General features: G+C 58.4%; 1 protein-coding gene across 1 annotated transcript in view; it reads left to right on the top strand.

Annotated features, from left to right (window-relative positions):
- The window catches only part of LRRN2 (leucine rich repeat neuronal 2), a 56,762-nt gene that overhangs the window by 13,259 nt on the left and 17,499 nt on the right, over window positions 1–26,004 (top strand). The window lies entirely within an intron of this gene.

Here is a 26,004-nt window from a genome sequence, read left to right as displayed (position 1 = left end):
ACCGAGACCCCTCCCGCTCCCTGGTGACAGCTGTGCTTGGGCTCAGGCTGCCCTCGCCCCTGTCCTGGACCCCTGGGGTTGCAAAGTCAGTGTCCACTCTTGTACCTGCAGGCTGCCAGAGTGACCTGGGAGGACGCAGCTCCGCCCTCGTTCCATGCTCTCCCACGCTCTGACCTCGCCGGTGACCACAGTGCCCTGTGGGTGGGCAGTGGGATGGCTGCTGTAGGATCTGGCTCAAGCCTGTCCCGCGGCGTCCCCTCACCCTACACGCTGCACTTGGGCTTCCGCCCATTCCTCAGCTCCTGAGCTCCTTAGGCCATGCGATCCTCACTCTTTCCCTTGTACGCCTCTCCCTAACTGAATTCTTCAGATCTCAGCTCAAACAGCCTTTCCTTAGAGGGGCTTCCCCCACCTCCTCCAGTTGCATAGCACATCGTGGTATAATTGTGTGCTCGTTAGAGAAATGTCTGTCTCTGCCACCCACTAGGCTGTGAGCCCATGAGGGTAGGGAAAACCACTCCCTGAGTGTGGTGTTGGTAGACCAGATGACCATGCCTTGCCAGTGGGCTGCTATAGAAATGAGGAGGACTGGGACTGGCACCGTGGCTCAGTGAGGTAAGCAGACACTTATGACACCAGCAGCCCATATCAGAGTACTGGTTCAAGTCCCAGCTGCTCCACTTCCGGTCCAGCTCCCTGCTAATGGCCTGGTAAAGCAGAAGAGGATGGCTCAAATGGTTATTCCCCCGTACCCACATGGGAGACTTGGATGAAGTTCTAGGCTTCTGGCTTCAGCATCGCCCAGCCCCAGGTGTTGCAGCCATTTGGTTAATGAACCAGCACGTGGAAGGTTCTCTTTCTCTCTCTCTCTCTCTCTCTCTCTCTCTCTCTCTCTCTCATTCTGCCTTTCAGATAAAACAAATCTTAGAGGAAAGGCAGGAGGGTTGAAGGGCTCCTCCTGCCCTCCCTGTCCCTTCCCTTCCCGTCCACTCTACCCAGCACAGTTGCGGGGCTCCCAGATGTGGTGTAGTTCCCCACACAGGCCCCTTCAGCCTTTCCGTGCGCCGTGGGCTTGGTATCTTCTGTCCTCACAGCCAGCCCTGCGAGGCAGCCAGGGAAGTAGGGCTGTGTGTTGGGATCTGCGGCTCCACGCTGGCCCAGAGAGGCTTGGTGGCTTACCCGCAGGCACACGGCCGACGACCAAGAGGTAGACAGGGCCTGGTGCTCGCGGCTCCTGTGTTGTCTGCTGCTGCAGATTCCAGGCCACCCGCAGCCGTGGGAGGAGGAGTGACACCAAAACCAAACGGAAAGCCGCCGCGGGTGGCAGAGGGTGGGGGGTCTGGGTGCAGCGTGTGGTTAAGGCCAGTCCACACCTGTGCGTCCAGCTGGGCCTCTTGCTTATTCTTGGCTGAGGCTGCTGGGAGGACTTGCCCTTGCCTCCCGCAGGGCCACACCCGAGCTCTTGACATGTCCGTGCCCCGCCTGCTTTGCCAGCCTTCCCCAGCCCTCGTCGTCTCCCAGGTGCCCTGGTTCTTCCACTGTCCCGTGCTGCCTCTCGTCTCCGAGCTTTGCCTGCCCCATTCCCTGCACCTGGGGTCCTTCATAGTCCACTGGCGGTGCCTGGCTCGGGAGTAGACATTTGGCCTGGCGGTTAGGATGCTGGTAGGATGCCTGCCTCCTACAGTGGGTTCTAGTCCCTGCTCCAGCTCCTGACTCTGGCTTCCTGCTAACGCAGCCTCTGGGAGGCAGAGGCGATGTTTCAGTAATCGGGTTTCTGCCCCCCTGTTGGGAAGCCTGGATTGAGGTCCTGGCTCCCAGCTTTGGCCCAGTGTAGCCCTGGCTGTTGTGGGCATTTTGAGCAGTGAACAAGCAGATGGAATCCCCCCACCTGCTTCTCTGCCTCTCAAAAAACTTAAAATATATTTTATGGTTTTTTTAAGACTATTTATTTGAAAGAGTTACACAGAGAGAAGGAGAGGTAGAGAGAGAGAAAAAAGAGAGGGGTCTTCCATCTGCTGGTTCACTCCCCAATTGGCTACAACAGCCAGAGCTGCGCTGATTCGAAGCCAGGAGCCTGGAGCTTCTTCCAGGTCTCCCACGCAGGTGCAGGATCCCAAGCACTTGGCCATCGTCTACCGCTTTCCCAGGCCATAGCAGAGAGCTGGATCAGAAGTGGAACAGCTGAGACTCGAACCAGCACTCATATGGGATGCTGGCGCTGCAGGCGATGGCTTTACCTGCTACACCATGGTGCCGGCCCCTTAAAATATATTTTAAATGACAACATATGTGAAGGTTTGCTTCATGCTGGCTGCTGTCAACATGTTCATGCTGACTCAGTGAATCCTCAAACCACCCGATGGTGCAGGGTATGAGTTCAAGTTCACTGATGAGCAAAGCAGTGCACCAGGAAGTCTGAGGCCCTCTGTCCAGCCTCCCCTGATGTGGCCGTCTCGCCTAACATGAGGGAGCTTTGAGAAGTCCCCTCCCCAGTGCACATCACCCTTTGTTTCAGTGGAGCCCCTTCACTGTGAAAGCGACGCTGCTGTAGCGCACGGGGCGTATCCAGGGTTCACCAGCGACGGCTGCACTTGCTGTGCGTGCGTGGTTTTGAGTGGTTGCACGTGTGGTCAAGACACCTGCGCCTTCACAGGACCCCCTGTGCTGCCCCCGGAACCACGAATCTCTCCGTCTCTGTAATCCTGATAGTTCGTGATTTGCTAGTGTGGACCATCTTCTGCAAGTGTCGTCTCCTGCCGCGGGTGTTTCTCACTCAGCGTCATCTCCTGGAGGCCCCTCCCAGTTGTTTCCTGCTTCAGTAGTTTGCCCCTTCGTGTCGTGATAGCGTGTGGCTTAACCATTCGCTCCCTCGGGGACCTCTGCATCACCCCATTTTACACGTGCGGAAACTTGCCCAGGGTCACACGACTAGTAGGTGCCACCGAATCAACGTTTAGGAATAGCACCCAATGGATGTTGATTGGGATGAGGGCACCTACTGCCCAAATTCTCTGAGCACCCAGCCTGGTGCTTTACGCATAGTAGGTACTCAATGAATGTTAGCCTATGAGGCTGTGGACAGAACGGCATCTGTATTCACGTGGGTACCAGTCTTGTCCAACTTAGCCCTGTGCCCAGACGTTTGCAAGAGAGGAATATGTCCCTCTTCACTTTACATGGTAGCTGCATTTTAAAAAATGTTTACTTATTGATTTTCTTCTACCTGGAAGGCAGAGGAGTTGAGAACGATCTTCCTTTCACTGATTCACTCCCCAAATGCTCCCAAACAGCTGGGGCTACGCCGGGCTGAAGCAGGGACCCAGAACCCCGTCCCGGTCCCCCGTGTGGGTGGCAGGGGCTCAAGTGCTTGGTCTGTTTTCTGCTGCCTCCCAGGATGCATCAGCAGGGAGCTGGAAGAGGAGCAGCCAGAACTGGAACCAGCGCTCTCGTACAGATGTGGGGCATCCCTGCTGTGCCACAGGGCTGGCCCCTGCATTTTCAATCACAACAATATCAGAAACGGAAAATTAGCAGTAAATAGGTCACCCTGGGGGCTGGCATTTTATTGCCTAAAATGCCCACAGCTATTGGTTCCAATATGTGTCTTTTTTTTTTTTTTCTGCATGGCGTTATGCATCCAGTTTCTAGGTTGCTTATTTTCTCAGAAGGCAAAGCAGCCCTTCCGTCGTGGCTTCTTGCTGCCACTGCTGTCCCAGCAGGCGCGGGTCAGGCTGTGCTGGCAGAGTCCCGGAGAGCCCACCCTCAGCTGCCCCGTGCGCTGGGTGTCTTGGCTCAGAGAGGAGCTGATACACTATTGCCACCCGGCAGGGCCTTGGCGGGTTAATGACGGAGGATTTGTGGAGCTGCTGGCAGTGCTGTGTGGAGAGCAGCCCCAGGTTGGAGCGGTCTGCACCTGGGCACAGCGCCCAGGAGATGGGCTCGCTCCAGCGCCCCTCCCTGTCGCTGCCTTTGCAGAGGTGAGGTGACAGGAGAGCCGAGTACAGCCTGCTGGGACACCTGGAGCTGCGTGGAGTCTCCAGCCCGGGGCTTTCTCGGAGGGTGCTTGGAAATGGGTCCTGTGGTCCCAAAGGAACGTGTTGCTTTGGTCAGAAGAGGCCAAACCAGGAGCCCAGGGTAGGAGAGGCAGACAGGGTGTGGCCTCTGCTCAATGACGACAGTGCGCTAGAGGGTGTGACGCGTGTGGTGTAGACGAGGTCCGGGTGTGCAACAGCCCTGGGCTGACGCTGACGCTGTGAGGGGTGGCACAGGGGAGAGGGGCACAGAGAAACTGGAAAGGAATGGGGAGAGGACCTGTGGGAGCAGAGGGCTGAGCTGGGGGTGGAAGGGCCAGGCACCGGGCACAGGGCAAGCGCTCCAGTGAAGGGCTTGTGCCGTGCAGGGCGAGCTCTGGGGAGCACTACTGGGTTGAGGGGAGCTGCGGGACTGAAACCCGACTCACAGGGGCCTAAGCAAGACAAGTGCACCGAAAGGGTGTCTCCATCACTGGGGTCTGTGTGTGTGTGTGTGTTGAGATTTATTTTATCTGAAAAGCAGAGTTACAGAGAGAGAGAGGAAGAGACCGAGAGACAGAGATCTTCCATCCGCTGGTTCACTCCCCACATGGCTGCATCGGCCAGGGTTGGGCCAGGCCAAAGCCCAGAGCTTCATCGAGGTCTCCCATGTGGGTGCAGGGGCCCAAGCACTGCTTTCCCAGGTGCATCAGCAGGGAGCTGGATTGGAAGTGGAGCAGCCGGGACTTGAACCGGCACCCATATGGGATGCCGGCGCTGCAGGCAGTTTAACCCAGTGTGCTGCAGCGCTGGCCCCAGGGCCCCTGTATCGCTGCTTTTAAAAGCAGAGGGAGAGTAAATAAACAGCTGAGCGTCCAGGGCTGGGAAGGGATGAGGAAGGTTTGCACTAGGAGGAGGCCTTGTCCCTGAAGTCAGCGGGGAGTGGGGGAGAGCGGCCGGCTGGGCCCAGGAGTGGAGGAGGCTGCCGCACGTCGGGCAGGGGGTGTGTTCAGGGCACAGGTGCAGGTGGGACACAGTGAGGGGCAGATCTGGAAAAGGCCCTGCGGAGCGTGCCTAGGGCAGCGGCCGGAGAACGGAGTGGCCCGGAGGACGGGGCCAGGGTGCAGCTTTGCGTCTATGCTGGGGCCGCCCTGCGGCCTCTGTGGTTTCTGTGCAGTGCTTCGGGAGGAGTGAGACGGGGCCAGGTGGACAGCGGGTCTCGTGTTTCAGTACCATCAGAGGTAGCAGCGACCCCAGTAAGCTTTGCTGTGTTTCCTGGAGCCCAGGCTGCCCGGCATTTGGGAGTGACCCTCTCAGCCAGGCCCAGGCGCCGTCCTCCTGCCCTGCTGTCGGGGGACCTGTCCGTCCCCCAAGCTCGAGGCCATTTCTCAAGCCTGCCTTGTCCCTGGATCCCATTCTACAAGCGTCCCATTCGCCCTTGCTGCTCCTGGTGCATGGCTGTCATTTTTCTCCCTCCTGAGTCTTGCAACAGCAGCTTAATAGCCTCTGGGGGCCCGGCGGGGAAGACAAATGCCAGCCGGTGGGGCACCGTGCCCTGCCTCTCCGTTAGGGAGGTGACAGAAGGCAGGGCGAGAGTGGCCATCCAAGCACACACGCGTGCGTGGAGTGTGCCGTGGCGACTCGAGTGCCACCATTTGCCAGGCTAATGGGGTCACGCTTGGAGGACATGGAGCAGGCAGCGAGGAGAAACCGGGGTGGCCCCCAGGTAAGCCATCCCCACCTGCCCTGCACAAGCAGGCTGCCCTGTGGGAGGACTGGGTGCAGATCCCAGCAGGACACCCTGAGGTCGGCTTCCTCCCGTGTGCTGTGTGGGCGGACCCCTGAGGGCCAGGTTAACCGCGGGGAAGTGCCTGGCAGAGCTCCTTGGGTCTGCTTTCAGGGCTGCGATCCGATGTGACACGACCCCCTGAGCCGGGATCGTGAGCCGATGCCCCCAAGTGCTGTTTGCCAGAGAAACTGTGGAGGCCCCCGGGGGCGCCACGCCCCGTTCTGCACCCCCAGCTCTGGCGGCTACCTTCTTTGCACCTTTGGCACCCTCTGTGCTGCAAGGGAGGGTGGAGGCGGGCGCCGAGGCATGGGACTGGCCGCTGGGCAGTATCCTACCGGGCCCGGGAAACTGAAGCATGCGAGGAGATGCGGTTCTGGTCTCGGCCTCGTGTGCACCGAGGCTCTGCGGGCCCTTCACCGCCCTGGGGAGGCCGTTGTCCCCAGCTGGGTCTCGGGGTGGGGGGGTGGGCAGCCCTGGTTCTCGGGGCTCACGACAAGCCTGGAGCAGGATTCTCAGTGCCAGGCGAGGAGTTGTGCGGATTTGGAGCCAGCTGACTCGTGGGCAAGTCCCTGGCCCAAGCACATGTGTCCCTTCACCCACATGGGAGACAGATGGAGGTATGGGCTCCTGGCCTCGGCTTGGCCCACTCTGGCTGTTGTAAATATTTGAGGAGTGAACCAGCTCCTTTCTGTGTGTCTCTTGATCTCTCTCTACTTTTCAAAGAAAATAAAAATGAAAAAATATTTTAAGATTTATTTATTTGAAAGAGTTACAGAGAGGGAGAAACAGAGGGAGAGGTTTTCCATCCGATGGTTCACTCCCCATATGGCCACAAAAGCCAGGGCTGGGCCAGGCCGAAGGCCAGGACCCCAGAACTCCATCTGAGTCTCCCTGGAGGCAGGAGCTTCTTCTGGGTCTCTCATGTGGTTGCAGGGGCTCAGGCACCTGGGCCGTCTTCTGCTGGATTGAAAGTGGAGCAGCTGGGACTCGAACTGGCACCTGTATGTGATGCCAGCACTGCAGGTCGCAGTTTAACCTGCTGTGCCCCAGCGCCAGCCCCGAAAATTAAGATTTTTAAGTGCAAACAACTTTCCTTTTTTCATGGACTTTGTTCTCTGTTAGAGAAACAGAGAGAGGGGTAGGAAGGCGAGACTAGATCGGGTTTTCCAGGGCCCTCCAGTCTCCCCTCCTCTGGCCCCAAGGAGGCCATGCTCGGGCACTGGCCTGCAATGAGAGGCCCACGAGCCGTGGCCGGTGCTGCCGTGGCGGCCCCGGGCCGTCCCTGCACAGGCACTGCTGGGGACCCCTGTGTGTGGACCATCGGGGACCTGATGAAAGGGACCAGCTGCAGCTCTAAATGCAAACACTCAGAGACGAGACTCGCCGAGAACAAGCCCGCTCCCCTCAGCAAGTGTCAGTCCTGACCCCGCGCTGGAGCGACCCTGCCCTGAGTGACGTCAGAGGGCTCTGCCGGCTCCCCTGGACACTGAGGGAACAGAGCAGAGAAACAGGGCAGTACTGAAAGGGAAGTCCATCATTCCAAAAAGAAGGCAAACTCTGATGAGCAGTCACTGCACGCCAGCCCCAACATGAGCAAAACCCCTTACAGGAGGTCCCAGCCCAGGGGAGGAAAAGAGGGACCGTGGCGTTGACAGAGACGGCAAGGAGCATGGAGAATCAGCCATGAAAAGGAGAGGGAGCTCTGGGAGGAGCAGCGAGGGCGGGCAGGGCTGGCGGGAGCAGCACCTGCACCTGAGACCCGCCCAGGAGGCAAAGCCACGAGGCCAGGAAGCTGCACCTGCCCGTCCCGCTCTGGACCCGACAGGGGCAGCCTTGGGCCCTGGAGGACCTCACACACCTTTATAGGCCTCAGCTCACCAGTTCCTGGTGAAGTGTCCAGGGGCAGGGCTGGCAGGAAGCGAGGTCAGCAACTTGGTGAACAGGGCAAGCCCACGAGCAGCGTGCGTAGGTGGCGTCTTATTCCTGGTTATGGAAACAGGGGCCAGAGACCCAGGAGTTCTTGACTTTTCCTCGTTCAGGGAGTTGCAGAGGGGCAGGGAATGCAAATTTGTTTTTCCATCACACCCAAGCTAAACACAATTTTAGTAATAATAATAGCAAACGCTTATCATGCACTTAGCATGAGCCAGGCTGTTCCTAGCATTTCACACATATCAACTCATTTGCATAGTAAGTAGGCTGGGGGCAAAATCCTACTGTGCATTTCAGAGCCCACACAAGTAACTTCTGAACTGTGCCGTGTACCCTGCGAGTTGGTTGTACTCTGCCGACCACTGCCGAGCTCTGAGCCGACATCCCGGCTCTCAGAAGGCTGGGGGAGGGGTGGGAGACAGCGGCTGGGTTTGGAGCAGTTCTCGGAGCACATGGAGTCCAGATCGTAGGGGGTCAAAGAGGCTGATCCTCTCCCTCCCTCTCTGAGCCAAACCACTCCAGGCCAGCCTCCATGTAAGGTGCCCAGGCCGGGTGCTGGAGACCTAGGCTGGTGGTGAGGGTGAGTGTGGCCCTCTCTCCGGGGACGGCCCCCTGCCCAGAAGGCCAGTGTGGCAGGCCCGTGTGGATGTCACGCAGGCCGATTGCCACCAGAGAACTCGTTCTGGGGAGTCTCCAAGGAACCCGAGGGTTCCCGCATCCGTCTCCCAGCTCTCACAAGTCAGCGTTATGTGCAGCTCCGTGTCGGGTGGGGCTGGTCACGGCCGTGGTCAATCAGCGCCTCCACATGATGGTGGGCGGAGCACATCTGTGTGTGTCTGCTCCCAAGGGGGCAGTAAGCAGTGCGGGTCCCGTCTGGGACATTGAGAAGTGAAGGAGAAGCCAAGGAGAGGCGGGCGGATTCCTGCTGGAGAACCACAGAGAGATGCAGAGACTGGGGCAGGGCCCCAAACAGGACAGTGCTCCCCAGGCCACGGTGTCACCCCACCACTGACCCTGCCTTACCCTGGAGAGAACTGGACCTGGCAGAGTCAGAACCCCAGATGTGCTGAGCCGGGGCAGGAAGGCAAGGCTGTGTGTTGAGAAACGGGGTTTGCAAGCCGAGTGTGGCAGCTGCTTCCAGGGGACCCTGAGAATGCGAAGTGAGTGGATCAGCTGTGACAGCTCCGGTGAGGCCTCCCCGGTGCCACCTACCTGTTAACAAGCTCCGCCCCTCCCACACAACCTCCAATCAGCTTCTAATGCCTCATGCCAAAACGTGAGCCATTGGCCAAGGATTACCAGACTTTTTTTTTTTTTTTTTTTTTGATAGGTAGAGTTATAGACAGAGAGAAAGGTCTTCCTTCTGCTGGTTCACCCCACAAATGGCCGCGATGGCGGGTGCTGCACCGATCCAAAGCCAGGAACCAGGTGCTTCCTCCTGGTCTCCCATGGGGTGCAGGGCCCAAGCACTTGGGCCATCCTCCACTGCCTTCCCGGGCCACAGCAGAGAGCTGGACTAGAAGAGGAGCAACCGGGACTAGAACCCGGTGCCCATATGGGATGCCGGCGCCGCAGGTAGAGGATTAACCAAGTGAGCCATGGTGCCGGCCCCGAATTACCAGACTTTTAAGGAAAGGATCTGCTAGGAAAGAGAACTTCCTGTTCTCACTTCTCCGTGGCTGCGTGAGAAGTGGGTCTCGTAGCAGTCGCGTAGGGTGGTGGTCTCCAGGTCTGGGAAGGGAGGATGGACGGGGCGTGGTGGAGGAGCAGAACTCCAGCTTCTGTAGCACGGTGGACAGCAACGAGGCGCGTGTTTCAAGACATCCAGTAGAGAGGACTGCGACGTTCCCAGCACAAGGAAAGGATAAATCCTGGAGGCGATGGCTGTGCCGGTTATCCTGATAGAGTCACTACGCGTTGTGTACGTGGGCTGGAATACGCTGCACGCCATCAGCATGCAAAATTATGCATCAGCTTAGAAAAAAAGCACAAGCCAAAATAACAACAGCCTGAAAGGGAGAGCAAAAAACAAAACAAAAACAAAACAACTTTCCATAAAAACAGCCCCACCGCCACCACAACGGATGTCCTCAGAGAGATTTTGTGAAAATGGAGGCATAATTCACACGCGGTGAAACTCGCCCTCTCCGAGTGTGTGACTTGGTGTCTTTAGTAGTCACCGGGCACTGCCGCCATCCGGCCATCGGATGCGAGCTGGTGATAACCCACTCCTGTAAGTGGTGGCTCCGCGCGTCTCCTCTCCGTGGAATCATCTGATGGGTGGCCTTTTGTGTACGGCTTCTTTCGCTCATATGCTGGCTTTGAGCCTCCCCCACACGGGAGCGCTGTTCTTTTGTGGCTGAATCATAGCGCACTGTACGGAGATGCTGTGTGTGTTTCGTTTGCTTGGCAGCCGATGGACAGCGCGTGCTTCCTGGGTCTTCCTTGTTGTTTGTATCTGTCTGCGTCCCATGTGGGCACAGAGTCGGTGCTTGCATGATTGGGAGAGGATGGAGGGGTGGGGCGTAGAGAAGGAGGAAAGAGTGGAACCCACCCACCCACCCACACCAGTGTAGACCATGAACTGAACCCACCCACCCACACCAGTGTAGACCATGAACTGAAGGAGACCCGGAGTAGGGGCGTGATGTAGGTCTTACAGCTGAACGTGGGAGCTGGCTCCAGCAGGCCAGCCACAAAACCGGTGTCACACCTCTACCTGGCCGCTTCTTTAGCCAAGGGCTGGGGGAGCTGGGACTGGCCGTGGGGGTGAGAGAACGGAGATTGTGGCGCCCAGGCCTCGGCTCCCCAGCTCCTGGGTGAATCTCCAGGGCTGGCCAGAGAGCCCGGCCTTGGGTAACAGCAGTGGGGAGCTTGGGGCAGGGGGCTGATTTCCATGGTTTGAGCACAGTCAACACGGCCAATGTCAAGCTACTGTATAATGTGTTGTTGAGTGTGGACTTGGACAGCAGCGAGTGCAGTCAGCCTGTGCTGGGGTGAACAGCAGTGATGGGTGTGACTGCCCAGGGCCACCCCCCAGGAGCACAGGTTGGGTCAGCTGGATGGTTGCGGGTAATCAAAGAGCTCCCAGCTGCAGGCAGCATCCGGTACCATCAGCGTGGCCAGTGCAACCAGAGGCGGTGCGTTTGTGATCTGTGGGGGGTTTTAGATGTGGGGCTGCAGAAGGAACGCAGGCAGCTGGGTGGATCCTGCTCATTGATTATCAACTGAGGAAGCAGGCTCTCGTTTGTTTAAGATTTATTTATTTGAAAGAAAAGAGAGATCGATCTTCCATCTGCTAGTTCACTCCCCAGATGGCTGCAGCAGCCGAGTGTGGGCCAGGCTGCAGCCAGGAACTCCATCTGGGCCTCCCAAGTGCTTGACCCCTCTTCACCTGCCTCCCCAAGTGCATTAGCAGGGAGCTGGGTCAGAAGCAGGACAGCCAGGACTTGAACTGGTGCCCCAATATGGGATGCTGGTGTCGCAAGCCGGGGCTTAACCTGTTGTGCCATGACACCAGCCCCCAAAGTACATTCTAGCACCCCAAAGCCTCCTCATGCTGCTCCCCGGGTTGTTCGTCTCGCTCCTTCTCCACAGGTCCCTGCTGACACTCGTTGGGCTATGAGTGAGGCATCGGGGCCACTCGGGGTTAAGCACAGGGCGCTGGGGCCGGCTGCTGCCATTCAGATCCCACTCCAGTTCCTGGCCCCAGCTTCCTGCTGCTGCAGACCCTGGGAGGCAGCAGTGCTGGCTCCAGTGGTGGGGCCCTGCAGTCCACATGGGAGACGTCCTGGCTCCCCATCAGCCCAGCCCCAGGCACTTCAGGCATCTGTGGAGTGAATCAGCAAATGGGAGCTTGCTTTCTTTCTCTCCCTCTCAACTAAAGTTAAAATGTTTAAATCCTTACATACTTTCTACATAATATGCATTTTCTATGAAGACTCAAGTTTCCATGAACTAATTTTCTAAAGATTTATTTATTTATTAGGAAGTTAGAGTTGGTGGAGGGGAGAGATCTTTGATCCACTGGTTCACTCCCCAGATGGCTGCAATAGCCAGGCCTGGCCAGGCCAAAGCCAGGAGCTTCATCCGGGTCTCCCATGAGGGTGGCAGTGACCCAACACTTGGGCCATCTTCCACTGCCTTTCCCAGGCCATTAGCGGGAGCTGGATCTGAAGTAGAGCAGTCAGGATTTGAACCAGCTTCCACAGGGGATGCCGGAGTTTAATCTAGTGGCTTTACCTGCCACACCACAATGCCAGCCCCCTCCATGAATTTTTTAAAGATCCCTTGTATGCATGATTTTCAATAATGTTTTGCAACAAAATAAATTTATCTTTCCTTCCATTTTCCAAGGACTGTTTTGAAATAACCCTCCTACATGTGAAGTGAGTGGAACAGTTCCTGGTGTATATATTAGGTGTTCAGTAGGGGTCAGCCTGTCTGCATTTGACAAGGGAAGCAAAATGAGATGGAGGCTCCGGCCCCTTCCTCGGAGGCTGTGCCTAGTGAGAGCCACCTCACCTGGCTCAGGTGTAGAGGTTGCCTGAGACACAGCCCCCAGCAGAGGGAAGTCTCGCTAGCTCTCCCCATCTGTGGGGGCGCCTCCTGAGAGGCACGCAGGTGCAGGCTTGCTTTGGGCCAGCCCCTTCTCCCCTGGGGTGGGGGGGTGCAGACACTGGCCTTGGAGAGCTGGTCTCTTCTGCCACTTCCTGGGCTCCGCCCCCACAGGGAGGGGTCAGGAGCGAGGAGTGGGATGGGTACTTGCACCTTACCAAGTGCTCCAGGTGATTTGCACTGGGGGCTGGGATCCAGGGTGGGCGGCGCGCCCTCATAATAGAAATCGCCACCACGTATCCAGCACGGGCTCCGCAGGGGCAGTTTTTTTGACATCTCTAATCTTTACAACAACCGCCCTGCAAAGTAGGTATTATGACTGTAATTGTACAGAAGAGAAGCTGAGACTCAGAGCAATTAACTTCACTCGGATAACAAGACCAGGAGCCAAAATCCCACCTCTCGGCTCTTCCCGCCACGCAGCCCTGCCTCTTTAGCTAGACCTAAGCAGCTGCCACTTACCTGGCTCCACACGGCTCTGGGAGGAGACCGGCTGGCCTGGGAAGGGTGGGTGATGTGAAGGCGGCCGGCCGCAGCCTGGGCGTGGGAGGGTCCCTCCAGGGTCCCTCCCCTCTCCTGTGTTTCTCCCTCTCTGCTGGGCTCAGCGCTGCTTTGACGGAGTGTGAGCCATCCACAACCTCTCTTCTCCCAGCCTCCTATTGTCTCACTAATTAAAGACATCTTGAGAAATGCCCCCTGCTGCACTGCACGCAGGCATCCCGCTGGGGAGCAGCAGCGGCGGGCACCTGTTATCTTGCTACAGGGAGACACCTGGGCGCGGGCAGGGGCCAGCCGGGGAGGGAGGCAGATGAGGGATGCAGGGCCAGGCTGTGGGATTCTAAGCCCTCCCGGGGGCGATGGGGTTCTCACCTGTCCTGAGCGAGAGCTGTTAAGCCCCTCCTCCCCATATCTTTGTGCCACTGCCCGGTGGGTGAGCCCTCAGATGCTTTTCTGGGTAACTCACCCGGGAGCCCCCCTGGAGAGCCTTTGCTGCCTGGGGTGCAGGACTTGAGCCCCACGTCTGGGAGACGGTCGAGGGTTGGTCTCCTCACTCCACTTCCCCATCAGCCAAGTGTCAGTTCCCAGGCAGGCCACCAGGTGCACACAGCACCAAGTCCCCATCTGGTCCCGAATTCGTTTCCTGTTGCTCCCATGACCACACAGAGCGGCTCTGTGTGACTGGCACTTGTTCCTGCGTGGTGGCCCTGTTGGTCGGGACCCCAGCTGGCTGTGCCCGGCTGGTTCCTCGGCTCCAGGCACCACAAGGGCAGAATCAGACTGTTGGCCGGGCTTGGCACGGGGTGGGGGTGGGGGCGGATGTGCTTGTGCGCTCGTCCAGGTCGGGGGTGGGATCCAGTCCTCTCCTTGTGGCTGTAGGACGGAGATCCCTGCCTGCTCCCGAGCGGGCTGTCCTCAGACCCTAAAGGCCTTTCTCTCGTCCCGGTGCACCGTGGGCTCTGGCTGAGAACCAGCAAAGGGGCGTTGACTGCTTATGTGCCTGGGATCCCTGAAGGGCGTTCGGGGCAGGTAGGGACTCCCAGTGGACTCGTCCCACCAGGTCCACAACCTTCCTGCCACGGGCGGTGACAGACCCTGGCAGGCTCCAGGGGCTGGGGTGTGCAGGTCCCTGGAGGGCCTTCCTGGCTAGTGCAGCTCTTTCAGGGCCTTGTCACTCTTGAGCACTCGATGCTTGTGGTGCACCTGCTCCGCAGCAGCCCCACCAGAGGAGGCCCCATGTACGCTCCACCGCAGTGTCCCAGCCTGCCTTATGCAGCCCTCGGCACACAGGAGGCTGCCGGCGTTTGTTGAATGAGTGAGTGAATGGTGTTGAATGCTCTCCTGACAATGGGAGCTCACAAACCCAGCGGTTTCCCAGAGCCCACCTTCATCTGGGCTGGGGGCGCTGGCCAGGCCAGGGCCCCCTCTTGGATGCTGGCGGGCCTCCTCCAGCCCAGCCTCTGCCAGTGTTGTCCCCTCCTCCCACTCAGGCTGAGGCCACCGAACCCCCCCCCCATTGCTGGTGGCTGCCCCGAGGGTGGGGAAGAGGTGGGGGGCCGGGCCTGCCTTGCCTTTCTGGGTTCAAAGCCAATCCACCTGGGACTTCAAACAATTAATTTCCCCAATCTGCAAAACGATCAGCTTCGGAGGGGAAACAATTAGCCCACTGCAAATTGTAATTGTCATCTCACTCCTGACTTTAATTTGAACTAATGAGGGCTAAGTGATGCCTGGCTCCCACCTCCTCCCAGGGCCCCAGGCCCTGGGCCCTCACCTGCCACTGGGCAGTTAACCCTTGGCTACCCACCTTGCAGCAGAGGCCTGGGACTGGCTTTCCGGCTGGCGCGGTCCCAGGGCAGGGGCGCTGGAGGGCAGACTCCTGCAGGAGGAGGGAGGGAGGAAGCTAGCACCTCCAGCCCCCAGGGGAGCTGCCTGTTTACCAGACTCCTAGGCAATCAGAGTTTTATTGAATGGAATTGACTACTGGCTCACTTCTTGTCACAGCCAGTTACCTCTGGCTGCACAGGCCCCGGGGACCCAGCTTCCTGGAGTGTCTGCGCCTCCCCCCGCCCACTGCCTTCTGGTGGGAGGCTGTGCAGGGAGCAGGTTCAGGGGGCCGTGTCCGCCAGCCGCCAGGGGTCAGTGTGGGGAACCGCCTTGCACCCAAGTGAGGCCCTGAGAGGGAGGGGACTGGGTGGAGCACGCAGGGGCACCTGCCTTCCTGTTTCTTTGGTAGTGAGTCGTCCACCCTCTCCCCTGCACGCTGAGTCCCAGCACAATGCCTGGCAGGAAAGAAGGGAGGAGCCCCCTCCTTGTTGTAACACCCACCCACCCTCCGCCTCATTTCCGGTAAGGGTGGTTTGGTTCGTTCATTCATTCATGCACTGTAGCTCTGTGCTGAGCACACCGGGGGCTGGGGGTAGGCTTTAAATAAGACCCTCCCTGCCCCCAAGAGCCTCACGGGATGTGGCTTCCAGATGGAGAGCCGTTCGGTGCAGCAGGGGCTCCTAAACGCACCCCTGGAGTCGCCGCCATCAGAGGAGTCAGTTTGGAATGAGGACTCTGGCATCTGGGGCCTGGCTTTGACCTCGCCGTGCTCTGTGCCCCCCGCCCCGCCCCGCCCCAGCCCTGCACTGGGTTTCAACCTTCCTGGAGCCTGGACCATGGTGCTGGCAGGAGCAGGCCCCTGCTCGAGGGAGGCCGGCGGGCTGCTCAGGGCCAGCGTCGGGTTCCTCGTCGGCAGTGGGGAAGGCAGTGACAGCGGCGTGGTGGCCAAGTCCCTGCAGGTCAGGGCTCCCTGGACAGGATCCGCGGTGCTGCACAGAGGGCCTTGCCCCCAGGGGCTGGCTCTGCCATCTTGGACCCTTCAGGGGTCGCGCTGGTGGCTCTAGGGCTGGGAGCCCCTGCGCTAGCAAACAGGAGAGGAAGATACTGCCCTGCTCGGGGCCTGGTTTCCTGGAGCCCTCTCTCGGGCTTCTCCCAGCTCTGACTCCGTGCCAAGATTCGGCATTGAGATTTCCCAGTGGCGAGGGCAGCCTCGCGGGAGGCCACAGCTTGGTCTGGGTCCTGGCCCAGCCCCTCCTCGCTGTGGCCTGAGGAAGGGCACGGGAGCCTGCTCCTCCCCAGCCTTCTCTTCTCCCCGCTGTCTGCCCCACACTCACTGCCAGCCCCCCACTCTGCCGCGTACCGCCCTACGGCTCGCCTTGCCTTCGGTGGCTGTAGCTGGGCTGGCCTGGCTAAGAGCCCCTGTGTAAGTGGTGCAGGTGGGATTTGAACCTGAGTCTTTCTAACCTACGGTCTGTGCTAGCACTGCCCAATTAGAAATACAGTGCAAGCCGCGTGTGTGATTTTAATACTGGAGCAGCCGCATTAAAAAGTAGGAAGAGGGACACGCTGTGGCACGGCGGATGAAGCCTCCCCTGGGATCGTAGTGCCTGCCTAGACTCCCAGCTCTGCTGCCGGTCCAGCTTCCTGCTAATGCGCCTGGGAGGCAGTGGATGTGGCATAAGTACCGGGGCCCTGCCACCCACGTGGGAGACCTGGATGGAGTTCCTGGCCCCTGGCTTTGGCCTGGCCCGGCCCCAGCTGTTGCAGGCATTTGGTGAGTGAACCAGCAGATGGAAGATCTCTCTCTGCCTCTCTCTAGCTCTATCACTCTGCCTTTCGAGTTAATCAGAATAAGCAAGCCTTAAAAAAGGGGAAAAACTTGTGAAATTAACATTAACCTAATATATCAAAAATATTTCCAAATGTAACTGGTACCAAATTTATTAATGAGATATTTTACTTTTTTTCATACAAAGTCTTAAAATCCATGTGCCATCTCAGGCCCATTTCAGCGCTCAGTGGCCACACAGGGGCTTCCACACGGGGCCGCTCAGCGCTCAGCCGGTTGCTGGTCCTTTCAGCTGAGTCATAGAGTGACTCAGCATAAAAACCAGAGCCTGCTCTCAGTGGACTCTGCCTGCCTCTGACTTCCTGCAGCTCTCAGGAACCAGTCCTTCCCCTCTGGGCCCTGGGGAGGGTTAGTGCTACACCTACCCAGGCCCTCCTTAGCCAGGCTGGGAGAAGGCCTTGTTGGACAAGGAACCTTTAAGTGAGTGAGACAAAGGTGACAGATGTTGCTGATTTACATGCGGCGCCGGCCCCTGCTGAATGGCACCTCCATCCAAACATCTCATTTGGAAATGTCAGGGTGGCTTCTGGTGCGTCGTCAGTCACAGTGATGCGGGCTGGCAGACCGCGGCGGTGCGGGGATCTAATACACTGTGGAGGCACCTTTGCGGTTGCCTAGTCTTCTGTTTGTTCAGCGTGGCACGAAATCTCTCTTGAAGGAAAGAAGCTATTAACCCTGCCAGACCAAGCTCTTAGTGCCTTCGCCTCCCTTCACTTTCTAGCCTTTTTCTTTTTTTTCCCTTGGTCTCCCTCCTCTTCCCTCCCTGGAGTCAGAGCCGCAGGCACGTCGGGCAGCTCTGGCGCCTCCTCTTCCGCTGTAGCCGCAGGCGAGCCGGCCACCCCAGCAAGTGTGCACCTGGTGACCCTGCCTCTGAGTCAGGGCGCTGGAGGTCGGCAGCCCGGGCCCGGGCCTGGCTCCTGGTCCTTCGGCGGCCCACCCACGCCGGGAGGAAAGCCAGCCTTCTACAAGGCCGTCGTCCCCAGATGCACCTGCTCCCCCAGCTCCTCCCAGCTCCCCCTGCGCCCACACTGGGCTGACCCAGGTGCCTGGGGCCCCTGTTTCCTCTCCATTTCAGCTGAGACAAGAATCACTTTCTTTTAAAGAAATGTTCCTTAAAAACAAAAGAAAAATAAGAACATAGTTTAAAAACTCACCAGGGGCCGGCGCCGCGGCTCAATAGGCTAATTCTCCGCCTTGCAGTGCAGGCACACCTGGTTCTAGTCCTGGTCGGGGTGCTGGATTCTGTCCCAGTTGCCCCTCTTCCAGGCCAGCTGTCTGCTGTGGCCCAGGAGTGCAGTGGAGGATGGCCCAAGTGCTTGGACCCCGCACCCCATGGGAGACCAGGAGAAGCACCTGGCTCCTGCCATCGGATCAGCGTGGTGCACCGGCTGCAGCGCGCCGGCCACGGCTGCCATTGTAGGGTGAACCAATGGCAGAAAGGAAGACCTTTCTCTCTGTCTCTCTCTCTCTCACTGTCCACTCTGCCTGTCAGAAAAAAAAAAGGAAAAAAAAAAACTCACCAGGAAGCATAGAAACTGGTGCCAGGTTTTTTCAGGTCACCCATTTCCAATCTTTGGAAAAAGGCCGGTTAAGTCCGTGATGAGATGGGCTGGTGCCGGCTGAGCAGCCCAGGCCACACCCCCACCTCACTGCAGGCTGGAGCTCTGCCTCCCGGAAGCCCTCCAGGCAGGACCCCGTGCCCTCACCTCTCCCTCTGCGCCTCCTCCGCGGCTCTCTTGGGGTTGGGACTTTGGCTGGGTATACAGCAGACCTCTGAAAGCCTTGGATTGCTACTGAGTCAGAGGAAGAATTCACTGTGCAAGTGTTTAGTACCCCACATCGGGGTGCCTGGGCTGGAAGCCCAGCTCCCGACTCCACCTTCCTGCTAAGGCAACCTGGGAGTCAGCGGTGTTGCCACCCACCGAGAGATCTGGATTGGGTGCCCAGTTGCCAGCTTCCACCCAGTCTGGTCCCAGCCTTTGTAGGCATTTGGAGAGTAGACCGGTAGATGGGAGACCTTTGTCTCTCTCTCCTGCCCACTGTGTCTTCCAAATAATGAGAATCTTTTTTAAGGTTTATTTATGTATTTGAAAGTCAGAGAGTTACACACACAGAGAGAGAAAGAGGTCTTCCATCCGCTGGTTCACTCCCCAGAAGGCTGCAACGGCTGGAACTGAGCCGACCCAAAGCCAGGAGCCAGGAGCTTCATCTGGGTCTCCCACAGGGGTGACAGGTTTCCAAATACTTGAGCCATCCTCTGCTGCTTTCCCAGGTGCATTAGCAGGGAGCTGGATGGGAAGTAGAGCAGCTGGGACTCAAACTGGCACCCATATGAGATGCTGACACTGCAGACGGCAGCTTAACCTGCTGTACCACTGCACCAGCCCCCATAGATTTTTTTAAAATTTTATTTATTTATTACTTGAAAGGCAGAGTTAGAGGCAGAGGTGGAGAGAGAGAGTCTTCATCCACTGGTTCACTCCTCAGATGACTGAAATAGTTGGAACTGTGCTGATCCAAAGCCGGGAGCCAGGAGCTTCTTCCAGGTCTCCCTGGCAGGTGCAGGGGCCCAAGGACTTGGGCCATCTTCCACTGCTTTCCCAGGCCATAGCAGAGGGCTGGATCAGAAGTGGAGCAGCCAGAACTTGAACCGGTGCCCATATGGGATGCCAGCACTGCAGGCGGCGGCCCCCATAGATTTTTTTTTAAAGGATCCTTGTGCTGGGCTGGCAGTCGCTACGGCAGTTGCTCCAGCAGGAGGATGCCACGGTGGGTACACAGGTGTGCACTCGGGGGCAGTACCTTGCACACCTAACCCGCAGAGTGGCCCACCCACACACGTTAGGAAGAAGGTGCCTGGTGCCAGTGTGGCACCCATCCTGCGCCCACTGTGTGTGTCTGTGAAGGATAAGTGTGACACACGTCCCCACACACCCAGTTCCTCAGCCTGGGTGCCCTGGGTGCCCCTGCAGATGGCAGCAGCTTATGAAGACAAGGACCTGGCTCTCGGGCCGGGCCCAGCCGGCTCCAGTGTCGGCTCGGTGCGTCTTCTCCTGTGGCGCTGGCAAGTCCGTCGCCTGGTTTCCCAGTCTGCAGCGTGGTTTCAGGGTCCAGGTCTCGGAGTTTGACAGCGCGTGTGCTCACACTCGCGAACACCGTTCCTGATCCCCCTCCGCCCTCCGCCCTCCGCCCTCCGCCCTCCGCCCTCCGCCCTCCGCCCTCCGCCCTCCTCCTCTCCTCCTCTGACCGGAGGAAGGCGCCTGCCCCAAGGCTCGGGTAGACGAGCGCGGAAGCCCGGCGGGATGAGCGCGTCAGCCCCTGCACACCTCGTCTGCACGCACGGCTGGGCGCCTTGAGGAGGGACTGCCGCCATCACAGGACCCCGGCAGCAGTAGGGAGCACCCCCAGTGTTCTCCTGCCTCACCCACGTTCCCTGGGCACTGTGCACAGGCCTCCGCCCCCGCTCTGGAGAGGCCTGGCTCCTGCTAACCCAAGGTGGGTGCCCGGGAGCAGGAGGAGGGCGGGCAGGGGTCGCAGAGGAGGTGACTGTCCAGCCGGCAGTTGGAGGAGCATCACGGGCTCCCCACCCAGGGAATGGAAGGACATTGCAGAGCCATGGGTTCAGTGACCTGAGAGCAGGAAAGAGACCGGGCACCCAGGCGGCAGCTTCAGTGTGCGGAGCCTCGCGCAGTCGGATCGCAGTGGAGCAGCCTCTGACTGCTGCCTGCGTCTCGCCACGCAGCCGTGCCCCCAGTGTGCAGCAGATGTGCAGGGGGTGCACGTCCCCACGCACGCCTGCCGGGAAAGGGGGCTGTTTATTGAGCACCCGCTGTATGCCAGACTCGATGCCAGATTCTCCATCCACGTTACCACGCTGAGTCCCCAGGAGAACCCTTATAGAAGCCGACAGTCAAGAGTGTTAAATAACTTGTTCACGGTCACCCAGGAGGGAAGGGGCCGAGGCAGGATTTGAACTCGGGTCCCATGGTCTGCAGGTTTGCTATCTCCCCTGTGCCGTGCAGAGCCCTGGGTTCTCAGCTCCCTGGCCCTCACCTCCTAGTTCCCGGGGCTCTGGGAGAAGTTACGACATGGATGCTGCCTTCGTCACTCACGGGCTGTCCCTGAGTGACAGTGAGCAGTAGATACAGAACCGTCATGGGAGAGGAATGAGGTGGTGAGGAGGCCCCACCGCCCTGCTTGGAGCGAGACTCCCTGTGGTGCTTCAGCTCTGGCGGTGGAACGTCTTTCCAGAAAAGGGCCAGCAGTCGTCTTTAGAACCAGGCAAGGCTGGGCGGCCCCATGGAGGATCCGCTCGAAGCCGTGGCCCTCTCTCCAGGAAGATGCGCCTGCACACACACACACACACACACACACACACACACAGAGGCATGCGTGCACACATGTGTTCACATACAATGTTGGGTAATTCAAGTGAGGCCTCCAGAGATTGGTTTTCCCAACCTCCCAAGTTGCCGGGAAGCAGTTAGAATACGCGTGGCTCCTGTGGTCTCTGCTCCGGGCCCTTCCTTGCCAGCAGTGCTAGGAAAAGCAAGGGAACAGCGGTGCTCAGAGCGGGTTGCTGTTTACAGGGCGCGTGGGCAGCACCCAGCTGGGAGGTTGAAGCCACACTGTGGGCTTAGACAGTCCCAGGTGCTTCCCATCCGGCATGGTCTGGACGGGCTGCCCTGACAGTGGGAGCTGGCTCTGTGTCTGCGAGTCTGTCCGCTTCCGAGTCCCTTGGGACCCGTGTAGGAGAACTGGCCGCTGCAGGCGCTGCGTGCTTCTCCCCTCCCCCTCAGCAGCCTCTGGGTGTCCCCAGCCCTCCCTGGCAGGAGCACGTGTGCTCCTAATAGAGCTGCCTAATCACTTGTTTAAAGTCGACATTTGGTGGGTAATGACTCCTGGCCGGGACCACAGGAAGCCAGCAGCTGTCCCTTGCGGGCGCCCAGTCCTCCCCAGATGGGGCCCAGTGGCGCAGGAGCAGGGGCAGGGCTGGCCGTGTGCGGTGGGAGTGGGAGGTGGGGAGGCAGGCTCTTTGTAAGCTGGGCAAGGAGAGCCGACCCCCGCCTCCCTCACCTGCCCTGCTGCTCCTGGAATGTGGTGCGGAGCCGGAAGCGCCTGCAGTCCATCCCCAGCTATGCGAGTGGTATCCAAAGGGCAGCAGGTGGACGGGCCGGCCCCTCGTGCACCTGCCCCTGTCTGCCAGCTGGAGGAGACGAAGCAGCAGCACCCAAGGACTCCCAGCCCTCGTGAGCAGCTCTAAAGCCGGCAGGTTTGCTGTCGGCCCAGAGTTTTGAGGTCTGGGGAAGTATAAGCCGTAGCTGTGTTAGTTATCATCCTTCGAATCATTATTCCAGAGGAGAATGGTCCCGTTGTTCAGACCCTGAAAACAAGCAGGCAGCATCCAGGCCGGGAGAGCCAGCAGCGCGGGTGTGGTCTGCAGCCCCGCCCCTGGAGCTGGTGCCCCTCCACATACGTGTGCACGCGTGTGCACAACCACACACCTGTGCGTTCACCCACAAGGAGGAGGGAGCATGCCTGTCATTCCTGTCTCACTGGGAAAAAAAAAACCTGGCGGAGCTGTGGCAGAGTCCAGGGAGGGGTGGGGGCGGGGAGACCCCGCTTTAGTGGTTCTGGAACCTTCTGTTTGGAAGCACTTGCATGCATCTCATTCCTGGCTTCTTCACAGCCAGGCGTCGTTGGGGTGGCGAAAAGCGAGGGTTTCGGCATTGCATGGTGCTGGGCTTGGAGCGCGGCTCCCTCGTGGAAGCTGTGTGGACCTGGGGAAGTTGCTTAACTTCTCTGAGCCCCCAGGTCCCCTCCAGTGAAAGGGCGGCTGTGCAGACTCCAGTTGTCTTCTTTTTTCCTAAATTTCATGAAAGGCCCTCAGGAGTCAGCCTTCAATAGATAGTACCCATTAAAGGTCAAGGTAGATTTTCTCTGTTTTTAAGCTTATTTGTTTTATTTGCTTGAAAGGAAGAGCGACAGAGAGAGACAGAGACAGATCTTCCATCCTCTGGTTCACTCCCCAAATGCCCGCAACAGCCAGGGCTGGGCCGGGAGCCTGGAACCCCATCCAGGTCTCCCACATGGTGGCAGAGGCCACATACTCATCCTCCACTGCTTTCCCAGGTGCATTAGAAGTGAGCTGGCGGTTCGAGTCCCGGCGCCTCCACTTGCGATCCAGCTCCCTGCTAATGCGCCTGAACAGCAGTAGAAAAGATCGTTCAAGTCCTTGGGCCCCTGCACCCACATGGGAGACCCAGAAGAAGATCCTGGCTTCTGGCTTCAGCCTGGCCCACCCCTGGCCATTGCAGCCATTTGGGGAGTGAACCAGCTTATGGAAGACCTCTCTCTCTCTCTCTCTCTCTCTCTGTGTGTGTGTTTCCTTCTCTCTGTGTGTTTCTGCCTTTCAAATAAATAAATCAATCTTTAAAAAAAAAAAAAAGTGTACTGGATAGGAAGTGGAGCAGCCAGGACTCAAACCAGGGCTGTGCTAGGGAATGCCAGCATCACAGACTGTGGCTTAACCTGCTGCGCCACAGCGCTGGCCCCAGACCAGCTGCCGTTCCCTGGGGGACCCGGCCTGCCCTGCACATGTGACCGCCCATCTGGGTCTTCCCTATGGCTCAGTCTCAGGGTGAGGAAGTGAGGGGGGTGGAGGAGCCCCCGGCCCCGGCTGGAAGCCTCAGGACTTCCCGTGGGTGCAGAGCAGGGAGAGGGGAGAGGCAGGGAAGATCCAGGAGCGTCTGGAACAGAGCTAGGGAGGGGCGGGGACCCAGGCCTCACGGCCACCTCCCCAGACACAGCCTGGCCGGTTCTGCCCCTTCCTGTCAGGTGAAGGTGGCGCAGCCGGCAGTCTGGTGGCTGCTGTGGCCTGAGTGTTTGTGCCCCTCCCCCACCAGAATTAATTACCCGAACCTGATCTCCAGGCGAGGGTGTTGGGAGGCAGGGGCTTGTGCAGGGTCAAGGTTAGGGTTGTGGAGACGGCGGCAAATGCACTCTGAGGCTCACTTTGTTTTTTTTTTGTTTTTGTTTTTTTTTTTTTTAAGATTTATTCATTTACTTGAAAGGCAGAGTTACAGAGAGGCAGAGGCAGAGAGGGAGGGAGGGAGGGAGGGAGGGAGAGAGAATCTCTCACCCACTGGTTCATTCCCCAAATGGCTGCAATGGCTGGAGTTGCACCAATCTGAAGCCAGGAGCCAGGAGCTTCTTCTGAGTCTCCCACATGGGTTCAGGGGCCCAGGCACTTGGGCCATCTTCCACTGCCTTCCCAAGTCATAGCAGAGAGCTGGATTGGAAGTGGAGCAGCCGGGACTCAAACCGATGCCCATATGGGATGCCGGCGCTGCAGGCGGTGGCTTTACCCACTACGCCACAGCACTGGCCCCAAGGCTCACTTTTTTTTCTTTTCTTTTTTTTTTTTTTTTTTTTTTTTTTTGACAGGCAGAGTGGACAGTGAGAGAGAGAGAGAGAGAGAGAGAAAGGTCTTCCTTTTGCCGTTGGTTCACCCTCCAATGGCCACCGCGGCCGGTGCGCTACGGCCAGCATACCGCGCTGATCCGATGGCAGGAGCCAGGTGCTTCTCCTGGTCTCCCATGGGGTGCAGGGCCCAAGCACTTGGGCCATCCTCCACTGCACTCCGGGGCCACAGCAGAGAGCTGGCCTGGAAGAGGGACAACCGGGACAGAATCCGGCGCCCCGACTGGGACTAGAACCCGGTATGCTGGCGCCGCAAGGCAGAGGATTAGCCTAGTGAGCCGTGGCGCCGGCCCCAAGGCTCACTTTTAAAGTATAATGTGATCATGAATTTATGGTATGTGAATTGCATCTCAAAGTTGTCATTACTATGTAATTACCTAGTCATATATACATACATGTATATGTGCATCTACACGTGTATACCTACACACACACATGTGGGTGTGTAATCCCAAAAGCCTATGGGAAAACGGAATTAAAAGAAGATTATTTTGGTAGAAAAATTGAGGGTCCAGTGCTGTGGCTCAGCAGGTAAAGCCACCACCTGCTGTCCCAGCATTCCATAGGGGCCCAGGTTCGAGTCCTGGCTGCTCCACTTCCGATCCAGCTCTCTGCTGTGGCCTGGGAAAGCAGTGAAAGATGGCCCACATCCTTGGGCCCCTGCTCCTGGGTGGGAGACCGGAAGAAACTCCTGGCTCTTGGTTTCGGATTGGTGCAGCTCTGGCCATTGCAGCGAATTGGAGAGTGAACCAGTGGATGGAAGACCTCTCTCTGTCTCTCCCCCTCTCCTTCTCTCTGTGTAACTCTGACTTTAAAATAAATAAATAAATCTTTTTTAAAAAGTTTGAAACCCATGAATAATTTTTATAATACTCATTTCTTTGAACTTCTTGAAGTGCCTGCATGTGCGTGTGTGTGTGTGTGTGTGTGCATGGGGACACCGTGTGTATGTGTACGTGTCATATTTATGGGGCTGTGAAGAGCACCGGCTTTGCCTCTTACTGGCTGTGTGAGCTTGGGCGAGCGGCTCAGTGTTTCCTAACTCCCGTTTCCTCGTCTGTGCCGTGGAGATGATATAATAGAGTTGTCAGAGGGTTGGAAAGATCATGGACTGCGTGACACAGGTCCTGAGTGACACTGGCCCCTTCTCCTGTGTGCCTGGCAGCCATAGCGTAGGCCTGCATCACGACCCCGAGTTAGAGTGGAGGAGACTCCGTGCAGGTCGCCGCTGCAGGTACTGGGCTGGAGGCAGGCGCCTGGTGGGACTCCTCTCTGCGAGCCGTGCAGAGGGCTGGGGGGCGTTTGTAGGATGAAGGGCATCTCAGCAGGACCCTGAGGCCCGGGAGGGCCTCCCCAGAACTGCCCCGGGAGCGGGGCGGTACCCCTTGCATGCACACACAGCAAGGACTTCCAGACGCTGCTACCCTCGACAAGATTCGGTGTCACGTGGGCCTGAAATGCTCCCGTGGCCTCCTAGCAAGTTGGGCCTGGCTTCTCTGCCATGTGCGAGACCTGGGCATGTTACTGAACCTCTGTGTGCCTCAGCCTCCTCATCTGTGAAATGGGGATGTCAGCAGTGCCCACTCCCGGGGTGTGGCGGCGCGTGATGAGACAAAGCAGGGAAGCGCGGGCGCGGTGTGGCCACAGGAAAGGCGCTGTTGCAAACGCTGAGGCCAGGCCGATGCTGGCCCTGAGCCTGCGTGTGACTGGGTCCTGTGCCGGGAGCCTCAGGCCACGGGGAGCCAGAAGTCAGCGCCAGGGGCCCCTGTGCTCCGTGGCCTTCACGAAGCAGGAGGGAGAGCGGAAAACACAAGGAAAGGCAAAGAAACCCCCTGCAAGTTCTCCCCTGTGCTCTGCCAGCCCCGCGGCTCCTGGGGGAGCTGAGCTGCATAATACAATGGGATTTAATAAAATGCCTTTAACTCACAAAGTTTGTCTGCTGCCAGCTCCTTAATTAAATTGCCTGATGCTGCTTTGCGGTGGCAGCACAAGCTCGGGCG

This window comes from Oryctolagus cuniculus, chromosome 13 (genome assembly GCF_964237555.1).
Source record: "Oryctolagus cuniculus chromosome 13, mOryCun1.1, whole genome shotgun sequence".
Classification (NCBI taxonomy): Eukaryota; Metazoa; Chordata; class Mammalia; order Lagomorpha; family Leporidae; genus Oryctolagus; species Oryctolagus cuniculus.
Note: the sequence above shows the minus strand (reverse complement) of the source record. Positions and strands in the feature narration are given on the sequence as shown.